The sequence below is a fragment of the Hyalella azteca genome, unplaced genomic scaffold (genome assembly GCF_000764305.2).
Source record: "Hyalella azteca isolate HAZT.00-mixed unplaced genomic scaffold, Hazt_2.0.2 contig6945, whole genome shotgun sequence".
Classification (NCBI taxonomy): domain Eukaryota; kingdom Metazoa; phylum Arthropoda; class Malacostraca; order Amphipoda; family Hyalellidae; genus Hyalella; species Hyalella azteca.
The window spans coordinates 53,975-65,537 of NW_025937084.1; positions in this window are offsets into that span (position 1 = coordinate 53,975).

Sequence of the window (11,563 nt, forward strand, 5' to 3'; positions counted from 1 at the left end):
CAGCTATATTACTTTAGATCAGTAGGGTTTTTTCACATAAAATTCTGCGATAAATACGCATCAAAATTCAAGTTTTTTAGTATGTCACTACAATACATTTTTGTAAGCATTTGATTTGCATTAGCGGCACCAAATTTAGGAAGCCCAAAATTTGTCAATTTTGAATGTTTTTCTTGGTTATCAAGATATTGCACTACGTAAAATCGAAGTTCTACGTAGAGTATTTCAAGCGCTAGAGCAGCTTCCGAAGCATGTGTTTAGTGCACGGAGCTACGTTACGTAAACAAACCCTGCGCATTAACCTTGACAAATACACAGCCTCAACTGACCAAGCTTCTAGCCTACATATATATTCATCAATTAGAATTGTTGGAATTCCAGAAGTAGGGATCTTGCACATATAAATACGCAGAAAAAAAACAATAGTAGGAGAAAAACTTTTAAGTTGACGAATTTTGTCAACCATATCACATATTGATTTCACAGGTGACCACGCCAATGCCATCAAAACTCGTGTAGCCTGGTGTAATGAGAAATAGTTAAGGTCATGGTTTGAAATTGAAGGTCAGAAGAGCTACATCACGCCAAGAGCTTCACCGCACGCACGACGCAGGCACAGATACGGCAGCATGCAACAACGAACTGCTCCTGCATCGCACCAAGTCTACCAACATGCGAAGGTTCTGTTCATACTTGGCACCCGGGACAGCCCTCACGGCCACGCTGCAGTCATTCATCTTCCCAGAACAATTTGTGTGGTTTGGGAAACATGCATGCAAAATAACAATGAGCTTCAATTGCATGCCAACGAAATACAGGCTTTTTAGAACATTTTGGGAAGAAATAGTTTGCATTTGACGCCCAATAGCAGCGTTTCCTGCGTATCAATTCTATAGGAACTAGATTTCTATATATTCTACTTTTTTCCTCACTCCCCTCCAGGGTTATTATAACTACTTCTATGACACACAATTTTTGTTCCACTACACAGCAAAATAAAATGAAAATAGCCTGAGATTTAAAAATATCAATATTTTTATTTATATTCTTTACATCACTCGTGCGATTCGCAACAGAGATTCACGGTTACACAATATAATAGCGGCATTCCTGCATCGATGTACTATACGTAGTCTGCTTTCAAGGGAAATATAGTTGGATAGAAGTCTTTCTTTCCTGCAAGTTTTGTGGGAGACCAGAGAGTAATCCTTAAAAGCCGTTTACTTATTGCATTCAGCAATTTTGCGTATAAGGCGCTTTGTCGAATCTGGAATTACACGAGGTTTCCAATGGATTCTTTATTTATTTGAACGACGATTCCAATAAACATTCATTATCAAGAAAAATAAAATGGTTTTAAACGCTCAATCTTAGATTTTTAAATGACAAAATCATGCAGACAGACGATCATATTCAAGACATAAGAAGGTGACCTCTTGACAACACTGGCAACCATCCCATCCCAGGCGACTATTTTCGCTAGCTCTCATCTTCTATTTATAGTTTTGTTGAAAGGCCACTAGAGGCGTGCAGCATTTGGTAGGAATAACATGAGCGGTGATGATAATTGAACATTTCTCTTAGTTGACTGACCGTATATACCGTACGTATGCATTGCTGAACCACAAGTTGAGCGAGCAGTGCAAGCTAATCTTCACAAATGCGAGAGGAGTTAATGAAATAAAAATTTTACCACAGAGACTAATACATACGTGTTTAACAGAGGAAAAATCGTTGCAAAAACCAAATGACCCGAGTAAACATTAAAAAGGGTAAACAGAAAAATAAAGGGCAAAAAAGAATTTAGAATATTATTAAAGTGTAGGAGAAATGCCGTATGCGAAAAAATGATAATGACATAGTGACAATATAGTATAATCACAAAACACTTTTGTAAAGAGGAAAAACAATATCCGATACGAGTTTATTATCAACATAATCCAGTTATAACTTATAATGCCACTAGATTGCTTGAATGATGAATCGCCAGATTAACTAAAAATTTAAAAGCGAAGAACACTCCACAAAAATTCAGCATATCTATATTGAAAACGTTTCGGAGACCAGCTCCATCGTCAGTTCGATAAATCTAGAACACAAATACAGTCAGAAAATTAATGAAGTTTGGAGTCAAAAGAAAAAAACACAGAAGTTAAAAACCAAAATTTACAGGCAAAGGGCAGAATAATGAAGTGAATACATATCTATTCACAATTTCTAATGGATAAGAACTATAGGCTGCATTTAAGCTATATATTCCAGTTAAGTAGGAAATTAACGAGTTAAACTAAATGTGAAATTTAGTGACAAATTTCAGTAGTAAAATTTGTAAGGAAGATTTGTTGATATAAAAATACAGAAATTATTACCATTCTTACTTAACTTAATGATGTAAAAAATTATTCAATTAATAGTTAGACATTCATTGTAATTTATGATTAAAATTTAAAGACTTTACTAATTTAGTTGAAACAATGAACCAGAGCCAAGTTTGCTGGAAGATAATTGATGTTCACCAGAAAAGTTTCCGCATTATGTCCAAATCGTAGCCGTTTTCTTTGAACAGTTAGAGAGAAAAACTTTCTCAGGTACTCTATTGTAATTTGTAGATATAATTCAATCAAAATATTTGGACTCAAAAACAATTAAAAAATCACGAGTCACAATAAAATCAGGATTTAAATTGAACTGAATAGGTAATTTTTAATGTTCAAACGGTCTACTGGGATTCCGTTTTACTGATAATCACATTTTTTCTAAGTATGTTACGGTTAAAAAATTCAGATGAAAATTACTTCGGAGGAAAACAATCAGAACATTCCTCAAAATACCGATCACAGTTTGTGCAGTTACGCTGTAGGAGTGTAGGTTGTACCACTTGTACATAGGTTCACTTAAAACTGAAAAGATTCAGCATTGAAAGCTTCTGTTCAGCACGGGACATGTCCACTCAAGATATTGGGGCTAGTTTCAAGAGGCTCATCGGACGTGAGAACTTTTATCCGCTCGCCATATGCATTATGCCCGTCAGAGGGTGCAAACAACAAAGGCTTGTACTTTCTATTTCGTGTATTCTAAAAGAGAAATGAAAAATATCCCAACTATAATTGAGAGTCCCTCATCCAGGAAAGGATCATTTAGATACTTGAAGTAATTTTGTTAGAATGATGGTAAAAAGTGTACATGCCTACGTTTAACGAACAGGCAAACTAAAATATAATCAAGACTAAGCGTGGCCAAGGTCCGTTTCGAACACGGCATTGTTTGAGAAGAAAGAGGTGTTGATCCTGCATTACACTGCACCGACAGGGAAAATTTTGTGAACTTTTTTCGATGCCTCAAATACTGGCACTGCGAGCTGTCGATATACGCTTCACTTCAGCAATCGCTGCTAAATACAAACAAACACTACAGTTCAGCAGGCCGGGTTCAGGGTCTTCAATATATTCTCAAAATACCACCTTCGGTGAACCGAATAATTATTTACACCTGAACAATGCACAAACATTGATCAACCCTGAGATGTTGAATAAACTTCAAATAGCAGCAAAGAAAGAGTTATTTTGCGAAAAATGTTAGAAAAAATTCCCCCTATGTGACATAGAACCTACATAATTTGCAAACTTCTGTACTAGAGATAGAAACCTTTTAAAAGATGAAAGCTAGTCCGTAAATATTCGCTTGGTAACTCGCATTTGCCCTCAACGCATCCGGCAACAAGTAGTCTATGACCTTCTGCACCAGCGATAGCTTTCTTGGAGACGAGTGGCGCCTCGCTCTATAGACGCGTCACAGGTTATTTGTCACTGCTGGATCCTGTTCCACTGATCAAAAAATAGCACAATTCAAGCGAAAAAATCATTACCATCCTTGGTCGGAAGGAAAAGTCCGTAGCAACGGAATAGGTTCCTACCTTGTTAAACTCTTACGGGTTTAACTCGCAGAATCAACTCGCCAACTCGTAGCATTTTAATCGCATTTTCCGGCTTACAAGAACTCAGTGAAGGAGATCTTAGTGTCACAAACAAATAAATATTTACCGTGTTTGCCGAATAATGAAATAATAGGTTTCGATTTGCACATTTTTAACGGGGGAAAAGTATAAAAGTAGGTACTAACTCTATATTAAATCCATATTAATTAAATTCGAATAATTGTACCCCTGGCGATTGTTTTACCAAAACAATTCCGGACGAACGTAATTTCTCATAAACTGGAGTCGAATGTACCCAGACACTCGATCGATCTATAATATGTCTGCTTGCACAGGACGTTAAGAAACATGCTGAGTTAAAAGTTAAAACGAATGTAGTGAGAGACCAGCATCCTGTCCAGTGTACAATTTCCTGACATCTATGCTATAAATTATAATATTATCTCCCAACAGACGTACTGACATCGTACAAGCAGCATGGTTCTCAGAAGTTCAGGAGCATCTCCGCTGCCATACTTAATGGTGTTCTGTACACTACATTATTCTTTCTAATGAAGATCAAATAATTGTCTTGATTGATAAATATTTTCAATTTGCAAGCGAAGCCTGGAGAAATTTCATTAAAAATAAATGATAAATAAATTGTGAAAATGATAATATGATACCATCAAGGACTTCAGTTAATGAATTAATGAGGATTTAGGCACCTGCAGTCCGGCACCGTTGATAAGGAAATGTCAAATTCCTTTCATACCTTCGAATCTGATCAATGAAAAATTAATTTCACGTGTTCAAATTGCCAAACGAATAAAACGATAAAACGATTTATCAAACCGGCCTTGCGTTCGATTTAAAACATGGTGTACGACGACCACTATTTCAAATAATTCAAGCTAAAATTTTTACCTTTGTAGTTATACTTTTTATTGAAGCGATCAATGCAAGAAGCATCAGAACGAAGTTCTAACACATATTGCGTCATGCAACCGCGTGGCATCAAGTGTTGCATCAGCTTCTCGAGGGATGAATGTCTGCACTGCCAAATAACTTTTAAAGAAAAATAAATTCCTCTGAATGTACTGCAGGACGTCGATTTAACGAAAAAACGTTTTTTAAGCCGCCACTGCACTAGCATATGCAATATTTATCATCATGAACGCGTAATACAGTACGACGCATTAGCAGTTTGACTCATACTTGGAGCTCACCAGCATTAACTTTTGGCCAACCTTCTACCTCTGTTTAACATGTACAACAGAAGTTTAGAGCAGCATTAAATTTTACAATACACGTTTGTAATTCCTATCTGCTCAATTGAGTTAATATACATCTTGGTGCAAATATCGGGTGTGGCGGCATGTGGCAACTGCAGGCAGAGCTACCGCGCCATCCGTGCAATGACGTCAACTCAGTCCACTGACTGGCACTGGCGACACGTCATCCTCCGGGGTTCAGGGCGGACGACCTTGTCTCAACCGGAGTGCCTCACTTGCCTGGCAGGTTCAAATCCAGCCTGTAATCCAGGATGCGGGAAAACAGTACGTACCACAAGCGTTCCGCGATCAGCAGAAATCGCAAAATGGAATGAATTACATTTAAGATGAATGTTAGAGCAGGCGGATATAATCAAGTCCCGCTGATATACCTACAAACTAAAAAAGCAACTTTTGTAATACTGGCTGTTAAACCATAATGTGATACGATATTAAACCAGTCAAACGCAAATGCAATGGCAGTTACAAACACGAACACGGCATTTCGCACATGCTAACACACAATCTTAGCTGAGAATCAATATTTTGAAAATTTCACTGGACAAAATTACTATTGAAAAATTAATAAAGTTCGCAACAAGAAGTAGAGCTAAGAGCAACCATCTCTTGCCTCCTTAAGTTTAACACGTTGACTCCGAAGTGGTACATATGCGTACCACAAAATGTATTTCTCCAGGACGTAGTGGTACATAATTCAGGTTGCCTAAAATCGGCCAAATCCGAGAACAAAAAAGGCCGATAACTCAATATATTATATACTAGGTAGTTTATTTGTACGTTCCGCTATAAAAAATTCCATTTATTTTCTTTTTGCAGTACTTAAAATTTAATTCGGAAGTACCACTATCATAAATTTTAGCCGGCCAACGCAATTGTGAAAAACTAAATCACGGAATTTGTCCGGAAAAAATGACAATGAAGCAATCGAGTCAAAGTGTTAAGCGTTTATTGAGCAAGAAATTACGCTCTTATCAAACCGAAATCTAGTAACTCGTCGATCGGTTTGACGTAAATGAGACACAATCTGCCCGAAATGATAACAGCCTGTCACTGCATGCTGGGGCTGGTTGATGTGGCAGCTGTAGATTTTCCAAACCCTCTCGTGCATCCAAGATCGATAATACAATAATATTGCCATGATCATATGCAAGTGATAGTAGAACGTCAAGCTAACACGGAAATAAACCAGAAGGAAAATTGGACATACAACGTGAAGAGAGTTTCTATTGATAATAAATGCCGAGCTGCAGGCAATAAAAAGCAAGCAATAATTAATCTAAATATAAATTTTGAGCTTTTGCTTCCCTAAAATTTCTATAACAAAAATCGACAACGAATACATGTACCAGAAGATCGTTCAGCAATTGGCACGGCGCACGATTCGTTCCGTATGACAAGCGACGTAATCACCGGTAAAACAAAAACAATTATTATTTATATGTATCTCCCACCTGTGACGTTGAATTTGTTACTGAAATGAAACGTATGTGTAGAATCTTACAATGAAGACATGGCTCCTGTCATTGAAAACATTTAAAAGAAGTAGTACACGTAATTGAGAAGTAAAGAGTCGACATGAATCAGCTTTAGATAAGGAATGAGAAGGAAGACTAAAGACTTGCCTCGTGGAGTGAGGCGGGCGGCTCTTGATCCGGTAGAAGCCCTTGATGTCACACTCCTCCTTGAGAAGCTTGTCGAAGTCATCCATTGACAACACCACAGTGTCGTAACTTATGTCTATACCACTCTCACTGCTCGCCATATCGATCTATGTGCCTTTATCGTATTGCAATTAGATAAGATTTTGTATAGACCAAGTCATATTTGAATAATTTGATTGATTATCTCGAAGTAAATTTACAGTTTGAACATGTCAGTTTCATGATAAGGTTCAAGTCAAAGGTTGAAAAGCTACCTACTTGAAAAAAGTTTGTAGCTATTAAGTATTGCTTCAAAAGCGCAGATCATTCTCCTATCAACGAATAAGGAATTTGGGGCAAAAAATTACGGGAACACACAGCAGACACTGAGGAAGGAGATTAATTTTCATCAAGAGAAACGGTCCCAAACTTTCCATAAAATTTACACCACTTCAGAAACGTATACGTTTCATTGTTTACGAAATGACAGACCAGTCAGTTGAACCGATTATTTCCTGCTGAGCCTGGGGCTGGGGTCTCGTCATTGATTCCATAATCATACACTAGCAACGTTTAATTTTTCTAGTGTGAAGTGTACTTTGCTTGAAGAACAAAATTTCATATCACATTTGGTCTGTTTTCAAAGCCTCCGAATGCACTAGGTTCTTATCCAACACCAGTTATTGGTTGTTGAATCTTCTAATAAATTGAACTTGATTAAACGCAATCTTGATTCAATAATTGAAAAGGGCACAGCGCACAGAATCTGTGAAAACAATTAAGCAGCTTGCTGCTTAATGAATAGGCATTTATGAAACAAATAGACCATTTTCACACATAGGTATCACCTAAAGGCTAAAGGTAAGATCTCTCCAGTACAAAAATCGACATTACATAGTTATGGGAGTTAGATATTTGTATCAAATGACGCTGACTGCTGAGGCGACCCTGATTAGCTACCGTGAAACAATTGTATGCGAATCAATAATTTATAATGCTACTTTGTAAATCCAAAAAGCGATGCAGTCATGCAGAACTACAGTAAATACTAGCCAATGCAACTATACGGTAGACCTTCGAAAGTAATTCAGTGCACATATCATTTCTCATACCGGTCGTAGACTCATAGTGCGGTGGCAGCATGAGTCATGCTTTAGTGTGATCATAGTAACAAAACACGTTGAGCTTATGAGCTGTCGACTGTACATGTGTTGTAAATTCACTATCAGATGTTCTTTCGCAACAAGCTACCACGCATTGAAAACGGTATATAATAAATGTAGTAAGAGTCATTTTCGATGCATTGAAACGTGAATAAATGCGGAAAAGTTTGCAATTAGATGCAAGCAACAGGACGTGTGGGATCAAGCCTGCACACCACACCTCACCGAAGCGACGCTCAGCCACTACTGAAGCGAAGCGATGAGGACAGGACAGGAATGATCAGCTGAGGCCTGAACTTCCATGCAGTATCTCGCTCATGATCAGCTGACATCCGTTACTCCTATTCTCATTGAAGATTTTAATTGTTTTAGTAAGTTTTATAATTAATAACTTATTAAGTTCTTTGATTAATTAATATGATGATTATTGCGAGATTATTACGACAGTCGTGTCAACAACATTTTAGTCACCGCTGCATTGCCTGCGTTGTCTTGACAACAATTCTACAAATACTGACTCACCGCGCATGTTCAATAAAAAAATGTTTGCAACTTCAATTCTATATTTTGAATGATGTTCAAAAAGTAAGAACAAATTGGGTGATTACACCGTTCAAGTTTTAATGAAGAAAAAATAATTTCATCATCAATACTAAAGTGATGAATTAAAAGGTTAGAAAATATGCAAAACGCACTATATGATCACACATATTAGCCTGCTTGCTACGTGGGAAAGGGTAATTCAAAGGTTCTTCCTTCGAAACTGAATTCCCGCGTAATGCAACACAAAAGTAACTTATAATACTAAATGGAACATCATGCGATTGATCCGGCATCGACCAATATACGTTAGTGACCATAATTAGAAAAAAATATTGATTCAATTCAATTTAGGCAATCTCCGTCATCTTCAAAAATATGACGTATAATGTTAAAGTAACTCGTTCAATTTCCGCACCAGCGACACGGGTGCGGAAATTGAACGGGTCGCCAGCAAAATCTTTAAATTTGCTCATGTTTCAAAATCAAAATATTTTATTTTGCTGGTTGGTATATGAATACCGTCTATGATTTCTGTTGGATTCAATTCTTAACCAATGCTCAACGTTATTCTTTGTACTTTTGTTTTGCAGTTTGCGTCGGAAATTCGTCCGGCAGCTGTGAAAGAAATGGACGGGCGACCCGCAAGAAAGAAAACAATGTAAATTTGATCAATAATTAGCTTCCACCTGGCCGATCATCCTACAATCTTGTCCGCCTATATCCGCAAGTTGCTTCGGGCTCTCATCTGGTTGTCAGTTTGGGCATGTTTCCATTTCGCTGAATTGCCTCGTTTGAAAAAAAAAGTTCTACATTGATAATGATGTTATCCTACCGGTTGTCTGAAATTCTTTGCTTACCTCCCCATCGCACAAACTAACAAATTTTTTCAAGTCATCTCACTTTATTTTCCGATTCTCCATCTTCGTGTTTATTACTTGGTTCTTGACTATTACTTTGGCTGATTAGAATACGAAAAAAAGTAAATAGTAGTTTCTATCATGTCATATATTTTAAAGTTGGACACTCGAAGTGATTACTCCACCAATTTTACGTTATGTTCAGGTTCAGGATATTCATTACTAATCGTTTTGTCAGGTTGACGCCGAGTGGCGCTTGATAGGCACGTATGAAAAGGTTCTCTTTTGGAAAGGTTACGGCAAAAATAGTAAAAAGAGAAGGTTGTAATGAAACACTGATGCATTTAATATTAAATTTAAAAATTCAAGTTCACATCCTACGTTAACAAAAATCTCTAGTACATAAAAAAGGTAATCTGAACACTATCAAAACTGAGAACCTACCAGTGTACATCACTAAAATCTCTCTATTTACAGAACGTTGATAAATTGCAGTTACGTTGAGCCGTACGTCCGTTGCAAACGACCGTATAATACACGCACACTACGTCCGTAGGCTCGGCGACCGTACCGCATCTGTAGCCGCACGTTTGCAGCCGTATTCCATGTGGTCGTACTGCCGCTGTAGCCGCGCGTCCTCGCGATCGCTGTTCTTCATAACCGTCGTATCTTGCTGATATTGATGCCTCACGGTCAGTCTGGCCGTAGGTTGTTTTACAACGACCGTACTTCAGGATAGATGCGAATAGTGACCGTCTCGTATTGATGACCGTACTGAAAATAATTCCTGGTGTAGAGCTCGGTGCTTGAAAACATATGTCTTCTTATTGCCGACCTTATAATTGTAGAACGTCTCCTGGCCTCTCGCATTGTCTCACGGCCGAGTAGCACCCGTACGGTTGATGTCGATCGTACTTTGTAGATTTTAGGCGTGCTTACAGAAATCGTCGCTGCCTCGATGAGTCAAGGTTTCTTGCAGGGTGCAATGTTCGAAAAACGGCGAAGCCGGCGGCCTCACGGCCGCGGCCGTTGCGAAGTCCGCTGACAGCAGACCGGGCTTGCGTGACGGTCACCTCCGTAGAACAGCCTTTGGCGCGAATTTTAAGGTCCTTATATACGCTAGTGTCGCGCACAGTTAAGCCTATTCCCTCGAAGTGACGCCACATTCTTCGACTGGAATGTCCCTCGCGCTGAGCTCGCCAACGTTCAATGTAAACTAACTTCTTCCCACGGTCTCGAAACAACCGCGCCTTACACACTTGCTATATCGTTTTGACCCGCATTCTTAATACCTACTCATTATTCATGTTCAATATTACCCATGTCCATATTACCTACTTTATTCGTTGCTTCTTGTCTTATTTCTTGATGCAACAATGGCAACACTGATATGGGCGATGAATGTGAAAAATAAACGGAACGTTAATAAATATTATAAAAATACACTGTGATCCGGTTCAATTCATTGGAGAATCTCTTAAATTCTCCACTGACACTACCATTAAACTCTCACCGGTAACTGCAGTGCAGGTAAATGATGGTCACGTTTTCACGGCACCAATTTATGTCGGGATGCGCTGATGCCAGCGCTACAGTAATTCCTGCGCGGCGACCACTCCACAAATACCTATGCTAACGCACAGTTTGGACAGCAAGCGAAATATTATTAAAAAATTACCCGGTATTCTGATCATAAACAACCAGCCCCTTCCCACGTGACTGCTTACATTCAACTAGTTACTCGCTCCGGCGGGCGGCGGTAGTCCGGCCTCCTAATCCAAAAATCCAACCCAATGATAAGTCTTTTTGAGAAAGAACCATTAGCTCAGTTCAGTAGAAGCGTAAATATCCGATGATAATGCATGCTAAGGAAAATACCTACTCAAAATATGCAAGTGCATACTAACATGGTGCGGCGATCATAAGGCTCTAATCTTGATAGTTTGTAAATAGTCTGGAAATTATTGCATACCGTATTATATAAAGCTGGCGTTAACCGCCAGATATTCAACTGACACGTAATTCCACGGCTGCGCTCCCGTAATTTGTCCGAGACCTCTGAAGAAGTGAGTCAATCCGTTTTTTGGTGGTAGGATAAGTACTTCATTCATGTTCTCGTGATTTTGCTTCCATTACCTGCGCCAGTATGAAT